This window comes from Vombatus ursinus, unplaced genomic scaffold, assembly GCF_900497805.2.
Source record: "Vombatus ursinus unplaced genomic scaffold, bare-nosed wombat genome assembly UNPS02011700.1, whole genome shotgun sequence".
In the NCBI taxonomy this organism is placed as follows: domain Eukaryota; kingdom Metazoa; phylum Chordata; class Mammalia; order Diprotodontia; family Vombatidae; genus Vombatus; species Vombatus ursinus.
Window position 1 is genome coordinate 3885095 of NW_020951478.1, and position 20860 is coordinate 3905954.

Consider the following 20860-nt stretch of genomic DNA (forward strand, 5'->3'; position numbering starts at 1 on the left):
CCAAAGAAGCAAAAAAGAGAACTTAGATTGGGAATGCACATATCCAGAAGCTAAGGAGAAGCTAGAAGAAGAGAAGCAAAAATTAATAGCATTAAAATAAAACTGCTCACTATACAAGCAAAACAGACTGATCTCAAAAACAGGATGTGAAGAAACAACCTACGGATCATAGGCCTCTCAGAAGAACATGACAGGATAAAAAACAAACCTTAGAAGAAAAACTATCCAGGACTTCTGAACATAGAAAACAAAATACCAATTGAAAGAATTCATGGATCACCTCCAGGGAAAAAGCACAAAACAAACCAAAGGTGTGAACTCCAAGACACATAGGGTATTTAACTATTTAATTTTACAATTTAACACAGGTAACAATTCAATTCAGACACAAGTTCTGCAAGCGATCAAGAGAAAGACCTTCAAATACAAAGGAAAGGAAATTCAAATAATGCAGAACTATTCTGCCCTCACCAAAAAACTTAGGAGGAAATAGAATAATGTATTTCAAAGAGCAATGGAGTTCAGGATAAAGTCCAGGGTGACTCACCCCACAAATCTGAGTGTAATCATAAAGAAAAAAAATGGATGTTCAATAACAAGTAGGCATTTGAAACATTTTTTAAGAAATAAAACTAAACCTGGTGAGATTATTTACTTTTCAAACACCCCAAACAACAGAAATGCAGGAGGAGTTAATAAACAGTCAGTTGGAACTCCTGGGAACAACTAACATCTAAGGAGTGGGAGAACATGAACTGAGGAAGGCAAATTCAGTAATGGGCTACATAATCAAAAGTGTGGTAGGGGAAAGAGAGAGAGAGAGAGAGAGAGAGAGAGAGAGAGAGAGAGAGAGAGAGAGAGTGAGAAAATCCTAACACATAAACCAGGGAATGATATCTAAACCAGGGAACGACAAAGCATCCAAAACATGTTCATCCCAATAGATGCACAAAATATCTTTGACAATATACAACACATTTATGCTAAAAACCCTACAAAATATAGGCACAGAGGGACCTATTAAAAACATAAAAACTATCTATCTAAAACCAAAAGCGAGCATCATAAGCAATGAGGATAGAATCTTTTTCCAATAAATACAGTAGTAAAGCAAATATTGCTTCCATTGTTATTTCATATGGTTCTGGAAACTTCAGCAATAGCAATAGGACAAGAGAAAGAAAATAAATACTTAAAGATAGGTAAAGAGGATATGAAACTATCCCTGTCTGTTGATGACATGATGGTTTACTTGCAAAATTCTAGGGAATTAGCAAAGATATTAATTGAGACAATAGTTTCAGCAAAGTTGCAGACTACAAAATAAAAAATCAATAGCATTTCTATATAATAATAACAAAATAGAAGAAGCAATAATAGGGAAATCCCACTCCAGATAACTACAAAATGCATAAAAAAATCTGAGTATTGACTTACCAAAGCACACAAAAACTTGTATAGATTCAATTACAAAATTTTCTTTAAAGAAATAATGGGAAAAAAAACAACCTAAACAGTGTGAAGACTATTCAATGGTCACAGCTAGGCCATACCAATTTAATAAAAGTGGCAATACTTCCAAAATTAATTTATACTTTTAATCATATACCAATCAAATTGTCAAGGGAACACTTTACAGAATTTGATAAAGTAATAACAAAACTCATTTGGAAAAGTAAAAGATCTGGAATATCAAGGGAAATGATGAAAAGAAGTAGAGAAGAAGGGGCAATAACACTTCTAGACCTCAGACTATATTATAAAGCAGCAGTAATGAAAACTATTTGGTATTAGTTAAAAAAAATAGAGAGACAGATCAATGGAACAAACTAGATGAGGGAAAATCAGAAACCATAGAATTCAATAACTGAGTGTTTGATAAAGTAGAAAACAAATTTTTGAGGAAAAAACTCTGCATGTGATAAAAACTACTAGGAAAACTGGAAAACAGTTTGGTAGAAATTAGACAAAGACCCTATACCACATTCCACAATACATTTTAAATGCATATGTGACCTTAATATTAAAGATTGTACTTTTTAAAAATTAGAAAAGAAACTGTTCATAAACCTCTCATAACTATGGGTAGTTGTATTATTTATGAAACAAGAGACAGAAGCAATTGCAAAAGATAAAATAGATATCCTTTATTACTTGATTACTGAAATGGAAAGACTTCTGCACAGACAAAATTAATGCACTTAGGATAAGAAGGGAAGTTGTCAAATGAGAAAAAAATCTTCATATCAGATTTCTCTGATCAGACCTTGATGTCAAAGATATATCAATAATATATACGTGTATGTATGTATGTATACATATATGCATATGTATTATGACTAATAATCATTCCCTAATAGATAAGTGATCAAAAGATATGAAAAAACTCTTCTCAAAGGAATTGCAAGCATTCATAACCACATTAAAGAATGCTCCTCACTTTGTGATTTGGCAAAAATGACCAAAAGACTATCAATAGTCAATATTGGAGGGATTATAAAATTATAAGTATACTAATACATTGTTGGTGGAGCTGTGAAATGGAGTGACTATTTTGGAAATTAATAAAGTGTCCATAACTTTGAACCAGAGACTCCATTACTAGGCTTATACCCCAAGGAAGTCATTGATAAGAATACTCTAAAATAGTTACAGCAGCATTTTATGGGATAGCTAGGAATTTGGAAACAAAGTAGATTATTCTATCAACTGGGGAATGGCTAAACAAATTGTTTTATATGAATGTAATGGAATATTGCTACACTGTAAGAAATGATGCATGTGATGAATACAGAGAAGCATAGAAGAATCTATATGAATTAATGCAGAGTGAAGTAAGCTCAGTCAAGAAAATGATATTCACAATAACAACAACAATGTAAATGGAAAGAACAACTATTTACCAAGAAATAAAAAATAAATATAACTAAATTATAAAGAGATGAATGAAGAGATATGAGAGCACTCTTCTAATCCCAACAATTCATGGAGATGAGAGTCCACAGGTGTTACATATCATACATATTTTTGGACTTTTTCTGTGTATTGATCAGTTGTGCTAATTGTTTTATCCTCTAAAATACTATTTGTTATATGGAATGGTTCTCTTGGAGGGGAAGAGGGAAGGATTCTTGAGATAACTATAGTGATGTAAGAAACAGATAATAGAAATAATAATAGCAATAAAAACATTTAAACATTTAAAAACAGCAACAATAGAAAAAGAAAATGAATGAGTCTAGTGATAGTATGCCTTCTTCAAGAAACAGTCAGGAGGCCAATGTCATTGGATCATGGAGTACATGGAGGGAAATAATGTGTAATGAAACTGGAAAGGTGAGGCAGCTAGGTGGCACAGTGACTAGAGCACAGGCCCTGGAGTCAGGAGGACCTGAGTTCAAATTCGGCCTCAGACATGTAACACTCACTAGCTGTGTGACCCTGGGCAAGTCACTTAACCCCAATTGCCTCAAAAAAAAGAAAGAAACAAAGAAACAAAGAAAGAAAGAAACTGGAAAAGTAAAAAAAAAAGGCCAGGTTATGAAGGGCTTTGAAAACCAAACAATATTCTAAATATGATACTAAAATTAATGGGGAGCTATTGAAGTTGATTGATTTGAGGGATAAAATCAGGAAGATTGCTTTGACAGATGAGTGGAGGATGAATGGGAGTTGGAAAGACACTTGAAGCAAGAAGACCAGCCAGCAAGGCTCTTGTAATGGCAAAGGTCTCATGTGATAAGTGCCTACACCAGAGTAGTAGAAATGTCAGTGGAGAGAAGATGGCATATAGGAGAGAGGGTATGATTTGCCAATGGATCATACATGGGGGTGAGAGTGAGTGAGGGGGTGATTGTGAGGATAGTTGTGCCTTCTCAACAGTAATAGGAATAAAATTAGAAAGAGGGGAGGGTTGGGAGGAGTTTAAGATGCCTGTGTCATTTCCAGTTTGAGATGTCCAGTAGGCAATTGAAGATATGAGACTAGAGCTTGTAAGAGAAGTTGGGGCCAGATAGGTAAATCTGGGAATTATAATCAGAAAGATGGTAATTGAATCTATGTAAGCTGATGAGATCATGAAGTGAATAGTATAGAGAGAGAAGACAAGAGGGTTAAGGAGAGACCCTCCTCTGGGACATATGGTTAGCAGAAAGAAATATTAAAAAGATCCAACAAAGGAGGCTGAGGAAGGGTTAAGTAGCAAAAGAACCAGGAAAGAGCATTTTCGTGAAAACCTAGAGAAAAGAGAGTTTCAAAAAGAAGAGGGTGGTTTCTGGTGTAAAAGTTACAGAAAAGTCAAGAAAGATGAGTATTGAGAAATGACTAGTGAACTTGGCAAGTAAGAGATCAATGGGAATTTTGGAGAGATTTGTTTGAGTTGAATGATGAGGTTAAAAGCCAGACTGTAGAAAATTAAGAGAAAAATAAAAATTGGAAGCACAAATTGTAGGTGGTCATCTCAAGGAATTCAGTCACTAAAGGGAGGAGAGATATGAGACAATAGCTACTGGAGATGGATAGATGGACGAAGTGAGAATTTCTTGAGAATGGAGGAGAGATGAACCAGTGAAGCAGCCAATAGACAAGGAGAGTTTGAAGATTACTGAGATACTGGGGATAAGAGAGGGAGCAATCTTCTGGAGAAGATGAGATGGATGGGTGATCATTTACATATGTAGAAGGGTTTTCTCTTCATGTGAGACATGGATGAAGAAGATAGTGGCAGAAGGCATCTAAGTGATATGAAATGAAGAAATGGGAAGAGGGAGTTTAGTGAACAGTTTCAATTTTTTCAGTGAATCAAGAAGCACAGCTAAGAGAGTAAGGAAAAGATGAGCCTCCTAAGGTTTGCAGAGGAATGACAAGATTTGGAAAAGTCGCTGCAGTGAGTGGGACGGGTTCAAAATAGCTTCACATAGACTTAGGAGATATAAAAAGATTGCCTTGCTGTGCTGAGGACCCAGTTGATATTATGTAACATCAGTTTATGTAATATCAGCAAGGTTTGGTGGTTTTCTCCAGGTTACTTCAGCAGCATGTGAATAGGAACAAATGCAGTGGTGGTTGAAGTAATTCAAGCCTGAGGCTTAGCAGGGCAAGAGCAGGACACTAGGATCCGATTTGATTGAGACTGACTTCTAAGGTTTCCTGTAAAAACAGTTATCAGGAAATGCTATTGACCAGCAGTCTCTACAGCATGGGGACAGAGGCAGGAGGTGGTTCAGAATTTCTGTGATGGGGAGAGTGTTATGGGATAGGAGTAGGATAATGATTGAGGAATGAGTTCAGGTAGGTTATCATCATCCCCAGGGAGAAGCTTAGGTAGCCAGTGTAGAGATGGGGCAGATATTTGAATTAGATTTTTTCAGGGTAGATTTGGAAAGAGATTATCATGCTGTCCAGTGGACCTGTAGACCTGTGAGTTTCTTTCACAGGTTGCTAGGTGTCTAGTGGATAGAGTATTGTTCCTGGACTCAAGTCAGACTTGAGTTCAAGTACAGCCTCAGACACTAGCTAGCTGTGTGATCTCTTACTTAACATCTGCTTCAGGTTCCTCTGCTGTAAAATGAGAATAATAATAGCACCTACTTCCCAGGGTTGTTGTGAGGATGAAATAAGATAATAAGTGTAAAGTACTTACGGTGCCTAGCATAACATACTTTTCTTTTTTTCTTTCTTTCTCTCTTTCTTTCTCTCTTTCTTTCTTTCTTAGCTCTTTCTCTTTCTTTTTCTCTTTCATTTTCTTCCTTTTTTCTTTTGCTTGGCAAGGCAGTAGAGAAAGCTAGCAAGGCTAAAGAGGCAATTTGAGGTCCAAGCTACCAAACAGAAGATGTCATGGAGTAAAAGGTTAAATTCCCCCTGTAGTCATTTATATAAGAAGTTGGAACTGACAGCAGGAGTCCAGTGCTTTCTCTGTTATAAGATAAAGAGATATTTAAGAGATTTTGACACTGCCTGAAGCTTTATAAGGCCCCCAAGCAGGTGCAACCAACTAATCAGAGAGAGTCTGCAAAAGTAGAAAGATTTGATGTGAAGCCAAGATATTTTGAAGCCCAAGGCAATGATAGCAATGCATTTACTCTGGAAGGCTTGTGATTCTAATGAAAAATTTAGGAGAGTAAAAATTTTCTACTTTGCCCTGGTAGAGAATACTAGAGTTAAGCAGAGATTAATAGTTAGCATGGTCAAAGAAGTGCCAGTCTGTATTTAGATATTGGTAGTTTTAAGCTGTTCTATATTTTTATCTTTTAAAATATGCAAAATTTATTGTTAATGATTTCTGTTCTTATTTTGAGTTCTGTTTTATTTTCAAAGCATAAATGAAATAGAAGCCTATTTTGATCTCATGTTGCTCCTATGTTTATACACCCAAGGTGAACATATCCTTTGGGCCTATGCCCCTATCCCTTAAAAGCCTCCAAACTAATTTAGTATTTTAGTTCCTAGACTTGCAGGTACACTGCTTAGAAAGATAGGTTTTTAAAAGCTTATTGTTGCTTTTTAAAACCTGCTACTTAATGGAAAACATCACAGAGGGTAGTATATAAAGCCACTATTACTTTAGTATAAATTAATTTATCAGGTTGACTTTAATCACTAGGCAGGGACTTGCTTACATAGGAAGTCATGTTTTAATGAGGAGGCTTTGGGAGAGGGCAAAGTATGCTATATAATATGGTACCATGTGAGGAAGGAAGAGCCAGATGGAATCTAGAGAGGGAAGTACTGGAAAGCTAAGGGGTAACCCTTGAATACTGGATTCCTGACCTATATCCTGGAAAAGAGAGTGCCGAATGAAGCTAAAGGAAGTAGCAAGAAGAAGGCAAGAGTTGAAGACAAAGATTTCAATTTGGACTAAGTTACCTATATTCGTTGTACCTATAGATGGACAATATCATAATCTACCCTATACCTAACCCAATGTTTCCACCCCTAATTTAGAGTTAATTATAGCTTATTGTGACCTTTTATAACTTTCACTGACTTGATAAGAATGAATATTATTAAAGGGTATTCACATATAGAGCATGCATGGCATAGTGGGCAGAGAGTTAACCTAGGTAGGAGTCAGAAAGACTTGGGGTCAAACCCCACCTCTCATACATACTAGGTGTGACTATGAGCAAGTCACTTAGCCACTCAGTATCTCAGCCAATTATCTAAGACTATAAGTTGCAAAAATAGTTGTCTATCTGCATTGGTAGAGAACATTTCTTCCCTAGGAGTTCCCTGTGCCATTGAATTCACAAGCGTGGACCAAATAAAGTATGTATCACATACAACATGAAAGTTTCATTATCTAACATGCTGAAAAAATGAAATATCATTAAGTATGTTTTTTCCCGATATTTTAATTTCCTGTGTCTCCTAATGGGAAAAAATCTAATTACCAAATCATTAATATTATTGCCTGTAAGGGGGACATAGTAACTCAATTAATGTCCTTATAGTTACTTATCTTAAATTACCTCTTAACCTTTTGGAAGGATATGGTAATTTCAACAATTAATTGCTTTTTGCCTTCTAATTTTAGGGAAATAGCCTACTAAATTGATAGATATTTCTTTGGAAATATCCACTTGTATACAGAATCCTTTAAAATAAATTAGGCATATGATATTTTCACATCCTATTTGCTTTAAAAAATTAGTAAAGTACTGGCATCAGTACGGAATTCATAAATAAATTTTATATACTGCAAAAGGTTGAAGTTTGTGTTACACATTAAATGAGGTACATTAATTCAAGTACTTTGAAAAAACTATCTTCACATTAAAATGCATCATTGAAGATTTTTGCTTAGCATGGTGCCATGTTAGGCATTTCATACATGACAATGATTTCCTATCAGAAGTACATGTTTTCTGGAATTATTATTACTGATAATATGCTTATCTAACCTCCCACAAAATGGGATGCTGGCCTGGTTACTTGGCACAGAAAAGTCACCATTATTATCACAGGAAAGGGAAAATTTCTCCTCAAACATAGTCACTCTATGCAGTTGCTTCCTGGGCCACAGAGTCTTAGAAAAGGACTTTTGAAAGGCACATGGTCAGCAGTGCAGGCAATTCATTATTCTTACGGTCATGGTGTCCTATCCCTAGGCTGATACTTCTGCTTTCCCATGCCACTTTGTGGTGTGGAAGAGCTATAGCTCATCTCTCTCTCTCTCTCTCCTCTCTCTCTCTCTCTCTCTCTCTCTCTCTCTCTCTCTCTCTCTCTCTCTCTCTCTCTCTCTCACACACACACACACACACACACACACACACACACACACACACACACAACTTTTCCTCCTATCTTTCTATCCTCTCAGGCTGTAGACCCTTATCTCAAACTTCATATAAGACATCTTCACTAAGTTGTACCATTGGAACTTAAAACTCAACATAAGCTAAACCTAACGTTATATGCTTTACAATACTACTCATCCTTCTGTCAATGGCATTGCACTTTCCCTAGTATCATAATTACATCCAGAATTGCAAGGAACAGAGATTGTTTAATAGTCCTTCAATCTAACCATGGGGTTTATTGATGGGCTCTTAGGCAACTAGATTGAGAGCTTGAAAGTATCTCAGAGGCCATTTTATCCAAACCCCTCATTTACAGATGAGAAAAACTGAGGTCCAGGGATTTTAAGAGATTTACCCAATGTCACTTGGGTCATAAGTGTCAGAGGTAAGATTTGAAATCTGATTCTTTGAATCCACTGCATCATTCTGTCTCACTATTACACTTACTAATTCATGTAAGAAATATATAGGGGCAGCTAGGTGGCACAGTGGATAGAGCACCGGCCCTGAAGTTAGGAGGACCTGAGTTCAAATCTGGCCTCAGACACTTGACACTTACTAGCTGTGTGTCCTTGGGCGAGTCACTTAACCCTATTGCTTACCAAAAAAAAAAAAAAAAAAAAGGAAGGATATACGATTTGTACACCTACCTTCAGAGCTATCCTGGGTTTTGTCAGGTTAAGTGAAATGAAGCCACCTCAGTAACTGCGATCCAGGCAACCAGCTATATCCAAGTAATGTAACAGTTTTAAATGGCCCTCTGATTTTAGAGCTTTATGAATGTATTGATCACAAGTAATTCAGCTTATTCTCAATGCAGAGATCAGAAGAAAGACCAGAACTACAGATATAGATGTGGGATGCTTCCCACTCTGTACCCTCTCAAACCATCTTTTTTATCACTGCAAGAATACTCTTTTATACTTTTATCTGAGACTTTCATGCCTCGGTTCAAAAGTCTTCAAAATTGTCCCTAATGCTCAGAAAATAAAGTTAAAGCTCTTTAGTCTGGCATTCAGAGCCCTCCAAAATTACCATGCTTCACTAACATTCATATTTTCCAGGCTTTGTACCATTATTTATATCATTCTCCATTTCTGGAATGCTCTTCTTCTGTTGAAATTCAACATCTTTTATGATCTAACTCAAATACCATTACCTCCATACAGTCTTCTTTGATTTCTCCCTATCAGTGAAGATCTTTTCTCCTTCAACCTTTGTATAACAACTTGTTTTTAGCCTTTGGTGTGTGTGTGTGTCCTTGTTGGTCATGTATTATTTAATATTACAATTAATTATGTATATGGCATATCTCCATATTAGACTATATGCTTTATGAGGTCAGAGATAATTTTGTTTTATCTTTATATTTCTCATAGGGCCTATCACAATTTGAAAATGAGTGTTTAATAAGTGCACAGTATATCTCCAACGTACCCAGTCTCATCTCACACTACCTTGCTTCCCAATCAAATTGTATTATATTGCAAAACCTGATCTCATCTTACTCTTTTCCATCTTCATGCATTCGTTCATTCCATCCCAACACTTAGCAGTGTCTAGCACAGAACAAGTGTCTAATAAATGTTTATTGACTAACTGACTCTACCCCTCGTGTCTAAAATGAATTTCCCTCCACCCTTCAATTCTCCCTTTGTCCAAGATCCAACTTAGACTTCATCAGCAGATGGCATAAAGCCCCATGAAATTTCCTCTGATCTCCCAGTCCAAACCAATCTCTTCCTCCTCAAGTATCATAGCTCTGGATCTCTACTTTTCACTTATCTGACTCCCCTTTGTATCATACTTATTCATTAACTTTTCTTCTTCCTTGTAGATGACAAACAACTTGAGAGTAGGGAATAAATAGTACCTATTTTTGTATCCTCAGTATCTAGCAGAGTACCTTGCTTATGATAGCTGTATAATCCACATTTTTAAAAAAGAAAATGATGTCTTATTAGATTTTTGGCCCCCTTGTCTTCTGTTTGTGGTTCCATGAGACACAAGCTATGAGACAGTCCATCTGCTCTTATTCATTATTCTTATGTGGCTTGCCCATGGTCTCTGGGCAGGATATGCTGCCTCCAATCAGAAATATAACTAGTAATATTTGTGTCTAGGGAAACATAAACTACACATAGGACAAGTATCACAAAGCACGCCTTTTTCTGGGGGAAGCAGTGTCATCTTTCCCAGGAACCTGCTGAACAAAACATTTTGATTGTTTATACCATTATGGGTAGAATTAGGAAGTCAAATATGTTTACCTTCATCTCAACCAATGTTTTGTGAATGTGGTTGAAACTAAGTCAGACAACCTTTCGTATTTTAGTCCATTCTCTGCCCACACTGTTATTTTGCTGGAATGAATGAAAGAGGATCCACCACATTTTTTGTTTTCAAGTTATCTAAGTGAAGTGCATTGTGACTAGTGGACAATTTTCATATTGCGTATTTTATCTAGGTCAATATCTAGTTACATTCCTTCTGCAACTTTTTGTGCAGCTATAGGACAGAACATGCAAAACCACAGACTTGAAGGAAGGCAGGGAAACCAGGAGGTTGAGAAGAATAAGAGAATTCTAGACACGAGGCACAGATAATGAAAGCGCTAGGTGTCAGGAGATGGAGTGCATGTGTAAGAGATGAAGTGCCATGTGGGAGGAGTAGCAAGAATACCAGATAGTGATACTAGATAGCAAAGTCCATGGAGAGGAGTAAGGTATAAGCAGACTGGAGCAGTAGGAAATGGCCAGATTATGAAGGGCTTTATAAGCCAGACAAAAGAATTTATATTTGATCCTGGAGGTGATAGGGAGCCACTGGAGTTCACCGAAAGTCATAGAATATTACTATGTCATCAGAAATGATGACTATGAAGAATTTAGAGAAACGCAAGAACATTTTTATTAACTTAAACAGAATGAAGTGAACAGAACAAAAATACTCCATGTAAACAGTAGGAACAAAAAAATGAAAGTGAACACTATAATTATAATGGCAAAATTTGGCCTGGGAAAAGTGAAAAATTCACATTCTTTCTTTCTTTGCAGATATGGGGGACTATGAGTATGGAATAATGCATATACTGTAAGACAATCTGTGTTTTGGTTGTTTTTGCGAGATTGCTTTTTTTATAGTTCCTTTAAAATTCTTATTACAAAGGATGCTTAGTTGGGTAGGGGAGAGAAAGGAATATATTTGGGAAATGAATGTGATATAAAAACAAAAGGCATCAATAAAAGTAACATAAAAAGGTAAAAATAAAAACTCTCACATTAAAAAAAAGCTTAAGAGTTTGTAAAAGGAGAGTTATAGAGTGATTTGCCAAGGTTTTTATAATCATCATCTTTTTCTTCCCCAGAAATTGGACAGTTTTCAATGTTTTCCATATCTATAAGATCTGGCTGCTTATGAAGCAAAATATGAACTTCTCTATGAGTACATTATGTATTATGGATAGATAATAGAAAATAATAAATGAATTAAATATCCTCAGTATACGAAGCAAACTAGAGAGTAACTACATAGTATCTGTTATCATCTCTGGGGTCTAACATGGGTTTCTAGTAATTTTCACCTTTCAACTCCTTTCTCTGATAGTAGTGCTTCCCCCATTTTTTTGGCTATGCGTCCCAAGTATATAATGGCTGACATTTTAATAGAGCTTTAAAGTTTACAAAGCAGTTTATACTCAATTGTTTTTTAAGCTATCTGATTTATTTATTATGACAAAACTGAAAAAAGGAAAGGGTATGCCAGGAACAAACAAGATTCACCACTGAGTTGAGTGTTGAGACTGTAGCAGTCTCATATTTGGAAATCATAGAGAATGTAATTGTGGTTCAAAACAGCTAAATAAAAGCAGGTTCAAAATATGAATTTTATATATTTCAAACTGTCTTATTCTCTCCAAAACCCATTTAGCGTCTTCATCATCCAACAGATTAAGCATATGTTCTACTCAGTTATATAATAAAGTAAAAATACACCAAACTGCGTGCTATATTGTCACACAGCAGTTAGCTTCTCATACAACTAGGCCTTATACATTGGTCTTCAGCTTCAGAGAGCACAATTGTCTGAGTAATCTATATTTCATGTTCATACTATGGGGCCAGTGCTTGGTCCTTGATGAGCAAGATCAGGTATGAAAACAAATTCTAAATTAGGGTCCTCAATGAATTGTCTAGCAATCCTGAGGAAAGGCTTCTCAATGTTGTAGTTACTTTTGGCTTAAATGTTCTGGGAATTCTTTGTCCTGTGGAAGACAATGGATCTTATCTTGATTTTCTGTCCTTATTATCTACTTTGCTGTGTCAGCACTTTACATGCATTCATACAATATCTTTATGTCAGTTAGGCGCATTCTTGTAAGTAACTTTCAATATTATGTCAAATATTATAATGTCACATTTAATTCAAATGTAATGGTCATCTCTCAGAGCACCCAATTTCCCTGGGCTAGCTTATGTTAAATTTAATAGGACCTCTTAGTATGGAACCCAAGAGGAATGGACCTCAGCATCCAAAGTGGCTACATACTTCTCAAATTCACCACATGATGTTCTACAAATGCAGTTTTTCTAGTATTTCTATCACTAATTAATATAAGTTTGAACTTTACTTAGTGTTTTTCATTGGCGGTCAACATGATGGTAATTCCAGAATGAATGAATGAGTAAAATAGCATTTATTGAGATATTACTACACACAAAGAACTGTGTTAAGTGCTGGGGATATACATAGAAAATCAAAACAATCTCTGCCCTCAGGGAGCTCACATTCTAATGGGGGTAATAACATACATAATAGTTTTCAGCTACAAGTCAAATGGGAACCACAGGCCTTAGTGTATAGCACCAAAGCAAATAACCATGCATCTTTTTAAAAAAAAAAATTTCTTGCAAATCAAAACAACTCTGAGGTACCACATCACACCTATCAGACTGGCCAACATGACAAAACAGGAAAATGATAAATGTTGGAGAAGATGTGGGAAAATTGGAACACTAATGTATTGTTGGTAGAGTTGTGAAATGATCCATTTTGGAGAGCAATTTGGAACTACACCCAAAAGGCTATAAAAATGTGTATACCCTTTGACCCAGCAATAGCACATCTAGGGCTGTATCCCAAAAAGATCATACAAATGGGAAAAGGACCCACATGTGCAAAATTATTTATAGCAGTTCTTTTTGTGGTGGCAAAGAATTGGAAATTGAGAGGATGCCCATCAATTGGGGAATGGCTGAACAAGTTGTGGTATATGAATGTAACGGAATACTATTGTGCTATAAGAAATGATGAGCAGGTGAACTTCGGAAAAATCTGGAAAGACTTGCATAGACTGATGCTGAGTGAAGTGAGCAGAACGTTGTACACAGTAACAGCCACATTGTGCAATGACTAATATTGATAGGCTTAAACCCTTCTCAGCAATACAAGGATCTAAGACATCTCCAAAGGCCTCATGATGGAAAATGCTATCCACATCCAAAGAAAGAACTATGGAGTTTGAATGCAGATAGAAGCATTATTTGCTATTTTTTTTCTTCTATTGTGTTTTATTTCCTCTTGGTGGTTCCTCCTATTGGTTCTAATTCTTCTTTACAACATCACTAATGTGAAAATGTATTTAATAGGAATGTATATGTACAGCCTATATCAGATTGCTGTCTTGGGGAGGGAGGCAGGGAGGGAGGGGGAGAAAAATTTAAAACTCAAAAGCTTATGGATGTGATTGTTGATAAAGCAAAATAAATTAATTTAAAAAAACAAAAAGAAAAAATAATTTCTACTAATAATCATGTTTGCTTCTCATGTAGAAGCACTTGATAGTGTCAAGGACTTTGGTTGTGCTAACTTTATTTTCTAGGTTTCAGTAGCTGTGGTTATGGAGGTCATAGGGGCTGGAGCACTCACAAAAGCAGTTTCTAGGATGTTGGCCATGGGGGCTGGGCTGGAAGCAGGATCCATGATTTGGAAGGTGCTGCTACAGAAGTGAATCTGTCTCCATCTGACTGAATGCTTTATATTATCACATTTACATATCTTATTTAGCATAATTATCTTGTAAGGAAAGTTATTCTTGATACTGAACCTGTAATTTAATTACTCTAGGGAATTTCCCTTGAGGAAAATCTGTTTACTAATGTAAGATCATCAACAGTTTGTAATACATAGTCTTAAAGAGCTGCCTATGGCACTGAGGAGTTAAGTGATTTATTCATGGTCACATAACCAATATGAGTAAAAGATGGGACTTGGACCTAGTTTTGACACCAAGGATACCTCTTTAGCTACTATAGTGCCTTATAACAACCACTTAATATAATAAGTAGTCTTCATTTATCATTCCAATTTTACAATGAGGAAACTGAGTTTCAAAAAGATAAAATGACTTGCCCATAGTCATACAGCTAATACATGTCGGAGCAAAAATCTGAAATCAGCTTCTCTAACTTCAGGCAAAGTACTTTTGACTATAACACTTTATCAGGTTTCAATTTGCTTTAGTGTAATTGCTTCTTGGCAGCAAATAGATTGGTTATAAACTAAAAAATAATAACATAAAGATTATAACTCCAAGGGCCAACTATTCATAAAGAATGAAATTATTTAGTACTTATGGATATCTTCAAACTGCTGGTCAGAGGCACATACTTTCTGATAGCCCATACTTACAGGAAATACCTCAGATATCTGGGTCCCAACCAACTTGGATCCTACTATTACTTTGCCTTATTCCTCATATGAATAAAAAAAGGATTTCATGTTTTAATATTTCAAAATAAAATCAGTGAAGGCTTAATTATCAATGCCTTGAGTATTGCCATGAATATCTTTGAATGTCTCATTAATATTAATTTGTAGCTATGTGCCAACAGGAATTACTAACAACTAAGCTATACAATGGCAAGTCAAATACTGAGTACCTGAGCCATAAACCTGCATTCATGAAAGAACTGGCTTTACTCATCAGTATTCTAGATTACAATCTCCCCAGGATGCTTAAAACCAATATTAGAATCCAGCAGAATTTAGAAATGACTACTGAAGTATTCTTTTCTTTTCTATGACATAGTTATTGATTAGTTTTTTAGTTTCTTAACAAGCAGACATTTTCCATCATAATGATTTTCTATTATGCTATAAGGATGACAGCGAGTTTCACAATAAAATCTTACCTAAAGGCATTATCTGGTCAAAATCAATATTATCATAAAGAGTGATTTACTGAATAATTTGAGAGTTCATGGCCTTTACAATCTTTGGAGAGATACTGTCCATTTTATAGGGAAATGAGTCAAAGTGAGCAGGGTAGGCAGCCTAAATTTTTTTTTTCTTCCAGTAGTGGTAATTGGTTTGCAAGAGGTAGTGAAGTCAAGTTCCTTACCAGCTCAATTCAATTTAATTACAGAAACATTTATGAAATTTCTTCTTCATTTATTGTACTGTCAAGGTACAGGGTAGATAAAACATGGTCCCTTTCCTCAAAAGTTTACAATATAATAGGAGGATATATATATGTCACATATAGACATGCATATACATATATACATCCATACATACACATAAATGAATATAATGCAAAGTAATTCATGGTCAGTGCATAAGAGAGGTGGAACTTTGGGTCTCTTATGTGGGATCTATGCACAAAGTCATTTCCTTTTAGGGGAATCAGGGAAGGCTTCCAGGAAGAGTTAGCATTTGAGTTGGGCTTTAAAAAACGATCACAAATTCAGCAGGTGAAGAGAACAAAAAGTAGGCATTGTAGTCATAGGAAATAACCTGAGCAATGGATGAGTTGTTCATTGGACAAAACAATGGCTTTGGCTTCAAGACTTTTCTGGCAGTCTTTTAAACAGTGGTTTGAAGGGGGAAGAGAGTTGTTACTCATAACCCATTGATTCATATTGAGGTTGGACAAGACTCTCATTTAAAATAGCGAAGATGAAATTAATTGTAGAGAAACTAAACTATGATTTTTGCCTGGAGAAAGTGTGACAAAAATCACTAGTCTTTTCAGTCTCTTTTACCAGCCTTGCCCTTGTACTTTGCAGAGAACAGAGGAAATCTCACCTGGATCCTCACTGTTGATAAGAATCCAGAACTTCAAATCTTTCATAGTTCACGAGCTTGTAACTGGGCAATGGTGGGGGACAGAAATGGATGTGAGGGGGAGAACTGTAAAATGGGGATAATAGCCCCTACTGACCAGGATTTTGTGAGGATCAAATGAAATATTTGCAAACCACTTAGCACAATGCCTGGCACCTAATAGGCATTATATATTTGCTAGATATTAATAATAATAAATCAGAAAAATGTTTCCACGACCAAAGATCCAATCTATCAGATTTTCTGATTCTGTTTCAAAAGAAATTTTAAACTTTGTATGAATAGGAAGGCTGATTTTTGCTGATAATAAGTTATATATTAAGACGCAAGAGAAAACAATTTATAACAAGATAGAAGGTAAAAATTAGTTGGCATACTCAGAATGTCAGAAACTAAGGGCCTTAGCATAACATGGCATCGAGCCAAAGAGATTACTGAGGAAGAGGAAGGGAACAGGCATGATGCAGTAGAAGGCCTTCCTTGAGAAAGGTCAGCTGGGGTAAGGACAGACAAGAGTGGTAACCTTAGCCATAGTGAAGAGGGTAGAAGGTAAGAGAAAGTCAAGGCAAGGGATTGAGCCATATCTCTTTGTTGGAATATAATGAAAATATTACTTTGTGTATTGTGATAACAGGTGAGCAAGCCAGCCCAGAGGATAAGTGTCCATATATCCTGTATAAAATGCATGAGGTGCTACAGTTGGTGGTTGGTCATTCCACCCACCTGTGACAAAAGGAAAGAAGAAACAGAAGTATGTCTATTATACTCCAGAAAATGTACAAATGTTGAACTATAAATAGCAAAATCCATTTGGTACATAAACTCTATAGCACAAAACCTGAAAGGAGATGGGAGATAACACATAGATTGTAGATAGATAGATGATAAATAGGTGGAAAGGAATAAGTGTCTATTAAATACCAGGTAATATGCTAAGTGCTGTACAAATATTATCTCATTTGATCCTCACAACCACTCTGGAAGGTTAGTGCTATTATTATCTCCATTTTACAGCTGAACTTGTGATTTCATGTACAAGGAATTCTGAGGTGAGGAGGCCCTCTCTACCAATGTAAGGTTGTACCTTCTTGGAGGTTTACAGTCTTAAAGAATTGCGTAGAGCATTGAGAGGGTGACTTCCTTAGGGCCACACAACCAGTCTGTCAGGGGCAGGACTTGAACCCAGGCCTCTTTGGCCAGCTTTCTATCCGTTCTGCCTCTCTCCTATCAATATTGGCACTAAGTGAAGTAACAGAAATAAAGAGCTGTCCATTGGTTGCCATGTCCAGATATGCTATAGGCTGCTTATTTGTCTGATAGATAATGCATGTGGAGAGGGAATCACTGCTGACTTATGAGAAAAATGATCTACTCTCATAGACAGGTGGCAGCAACACTGGTGGATCACAGATTGAGTTAGAATCAGACAGGATACGTGAAAATGTCTGGACACAAAGATTTTGCTTACTGAGAAATACACCACGCTTGAAAACAATAGAGGAGTACTTATAGACCAACATAGTGATCAATGAAAAATATATCTCATTTAGTAACCCCAAACAGACTAACTTAATAAGTGGCAAATTGCACTTTGGTGAAAATCTAAAGATATCATGAAACTCTAGAATAATGAAGAAGCAACCCTATCCACCCCCAATCTAGGAAATAAATTAAAATGCAGCACAATGGAATACAGCTAATATTTAACATTTATAGAGCTTACTATGTGACAGGCACCATGCTAAGCACTTTGCCATTATTACCTCATTTGATCCTCCCAAGGACCCTGGGATGTGGGTCCTATTATTATCCCATTTTACACAAGGGGAAACTGAGGCAAAGGTTAAGTGACTTGCTCAAGGTCACACAGCGAGTGTCTGAGATGAGATTTGAACTCAGGTTTAATCCTGACTCCAGGCCCAGGGCTCTATCCACTGTGCCACTTAGCTGCCTTATAACACCACACATCTGAAAATCAGTCTTACTTAAAAACAGTAGCTCAGCTGCACTCTTATGTTGCTGAGCCAGGTGAAGCACCTCAAGCATAATCATTAGGAATCATTTTCTAACTTCCAAGATAGGTAGGAAATGATCAAAGAGAAAAGTGTAGAGAAGGAGGAGATAAAATCTCTTTATCCAAACAGAGCTTGAATATTTGAAAAATTGTAACCTGAACCAAAGACAAAACAAAATGAAACCAAGGATGGACACAAAGAGAAATTTAAAGTAAGACATGATGCAGAAGGAGATACACACTGGTAGCTGGGTGGTACAGTGGATAGAGCACTGGACCTGGAGACAGGAAGAGCTTTATTTAAAACTGGCATCAGATACCTGCTTGTGTGACCTTGGGCAAGTAATTTAACCTCTGAGTGCCTCAGTTTACCCAACTCTAAAATGAAGGTAATAAAAACTCCTACCTCTTAGGATTGCTATGATCATCAAATGAGATATTTGTAAAGAGCTCAGCATACCGTAGGCACTTAGTAAATTCTTGTTCTTTCTCCTTTCCCTCCACCTTCAGAGCTAGATTTCTAGCCAAAAGATAAATTCAGAAATATGATGAAGGCTATATGTAACTCAATCCATCTACCTTATCTCCAATAATTTCTTCTCCTTTTTGAAAAGCTAAAAACATGACTTATTCTATAATTAAGGTAAATGTATTATTCCACTTCTTAACTTTTAATAGTTTGTTTTCTTATATAAAATTTTACCATCTGGCTAGCATTTATTATGTAATAGGGAATGAGGACCACCAGTCAATTAACATTTATTAAGTGCTTACCATGTGCCAGGTACTGTGCTAAGTGCTAGGGATACAAAAAGACGCAAAAGACAAGTGTCTTCCCTAAAGGAGTTTACAATCTAATGAATGAGGTGAAGATGTAATTTTTTTTTTTGCCATATTGCTTGCCAGTTTTTAAACTTTTTGGATACATCTACTAAATAAATTTTTATTTTCTATGAATTTATTCCATCAAACTTTTGCTCTGTTTAACACTGATCTTATGGTTTCCTAGCTATCCTTTTTAAAAACCATATTTGTATCTTGAGTCCTGTCCTGCAACATTTTATCACACTGAAGAGTTCAAAAGAAATATGTGTAACTAGCAAATTAGCTAACCATATTTTTAAAAACCATGCTTGCTCCCTAATCCCTGCCCTATAGCTCTCTCTCAGAAAATGACCTTATCTCCTACTTTGCTGAGATTAAAGACATCAGAAATGGGGTATATCTTGCTATTCTATACCTCAAAGCTTTTATCTTATGCAACTTCTTCATCTTCAAGGATAACGTCATCCTCCATTAGCTAGATCTAATCACTCCACCTAAACCAGAGGTATACAAAATTGTTTGGCCTGCTGCCCCCTTTAAAAAAAATTACTCAGTACCCCCTGGAAATCTACTTTCTTTAACCCTTTAACAGTTTTTTTTTAATTTGCATGATTTCAAAAAAAAAAATATATATATATATATATATAAAATGCATTTTTTTAATTCTTAAATTTACTAATTTACATCTTAAATTTACTAATTTATTGTAAATTTGTGTTTTTTCCCCCTGCATTGAAATTTTGATGTGCAGCCAAGATAGTGGAGTAAAAGCAGTGACTTGCTTGAACTCTCCCCCAAACCCCTCCAAATACCTGTAAAAAATGACTCTAAACAAATTCTAGAACAGAAGAACCTACAAAAAGACAGAGTGAAACAAATCTCCAGCCCAAGACAACCTGGATGGTTGATGGGAAAGATTAGTTGTGGCGGGGTGGGAGAAGAGCTTACAGTGTGGGCCATGCAGGCAAAGACCAGGCCTCAGCAAACCTGGAGCAGGCCTCAGGAGACCTAATCATGGGAAACTGTGGTGGTTTCTAGACTTCTTAACCCAGAAATGCCAAAGACAACTTAGGTCAGTGGGAAAGATCTGTCAGACTTGGGTGAGAGAGGAGCTCTGTCTGGCCACAGCCCTAGCCCAGTCTCCCCCCACCCTCACCCCTGGGGTGACAGTGGCTGTTTTCAGAGCTTTTGGCCCACAGATGGTAGATGGATTGAGCAGCTGATCAGAGGTAGATTGCAGGGATCTCTTTGCTGGTGCTGAGGCAGGATTCTCTTGTTTTGCTCGTGCTTGGATCTGAATTGCAGTCCTGGGTAGTGGTCCTAGGGCTAGAAGGAATACTGGTGTAGTGGAACTTATGACAGTAGTAGAGCGGGAATCCTTCTCACAGTTCCCAGGCAGAAAAGAGTGCTTGTGGTCACTCACAGACCAGAGCACAGGCCAGGAAAGGAGTAAACACCTCTCCTTTGATCATATCACCTTGGAAGAACTGAAAATTTATAGGTCCCTAGAAGTATCTCTGAAAACAGCCACCTGAAATACCTGAAGCTTGGGACAATACACCCTCAGACTACAGAATCTTACTTTGGTGACAAA

At 36.4% G+C, this 20860-nt stretch overlaps 1 pseudogene; it reads right to left on the reverse strand.

Moving 5' to 3' along the window:
- Positions 1-12407: 12407 nt before the first annotated feature.
- LOC114039220 lies at positions 12408-16434 on the reverse strand (annotated as a pseudogene).
- Positions 16435-20860: the final 4426 nt, after the last annotated feature.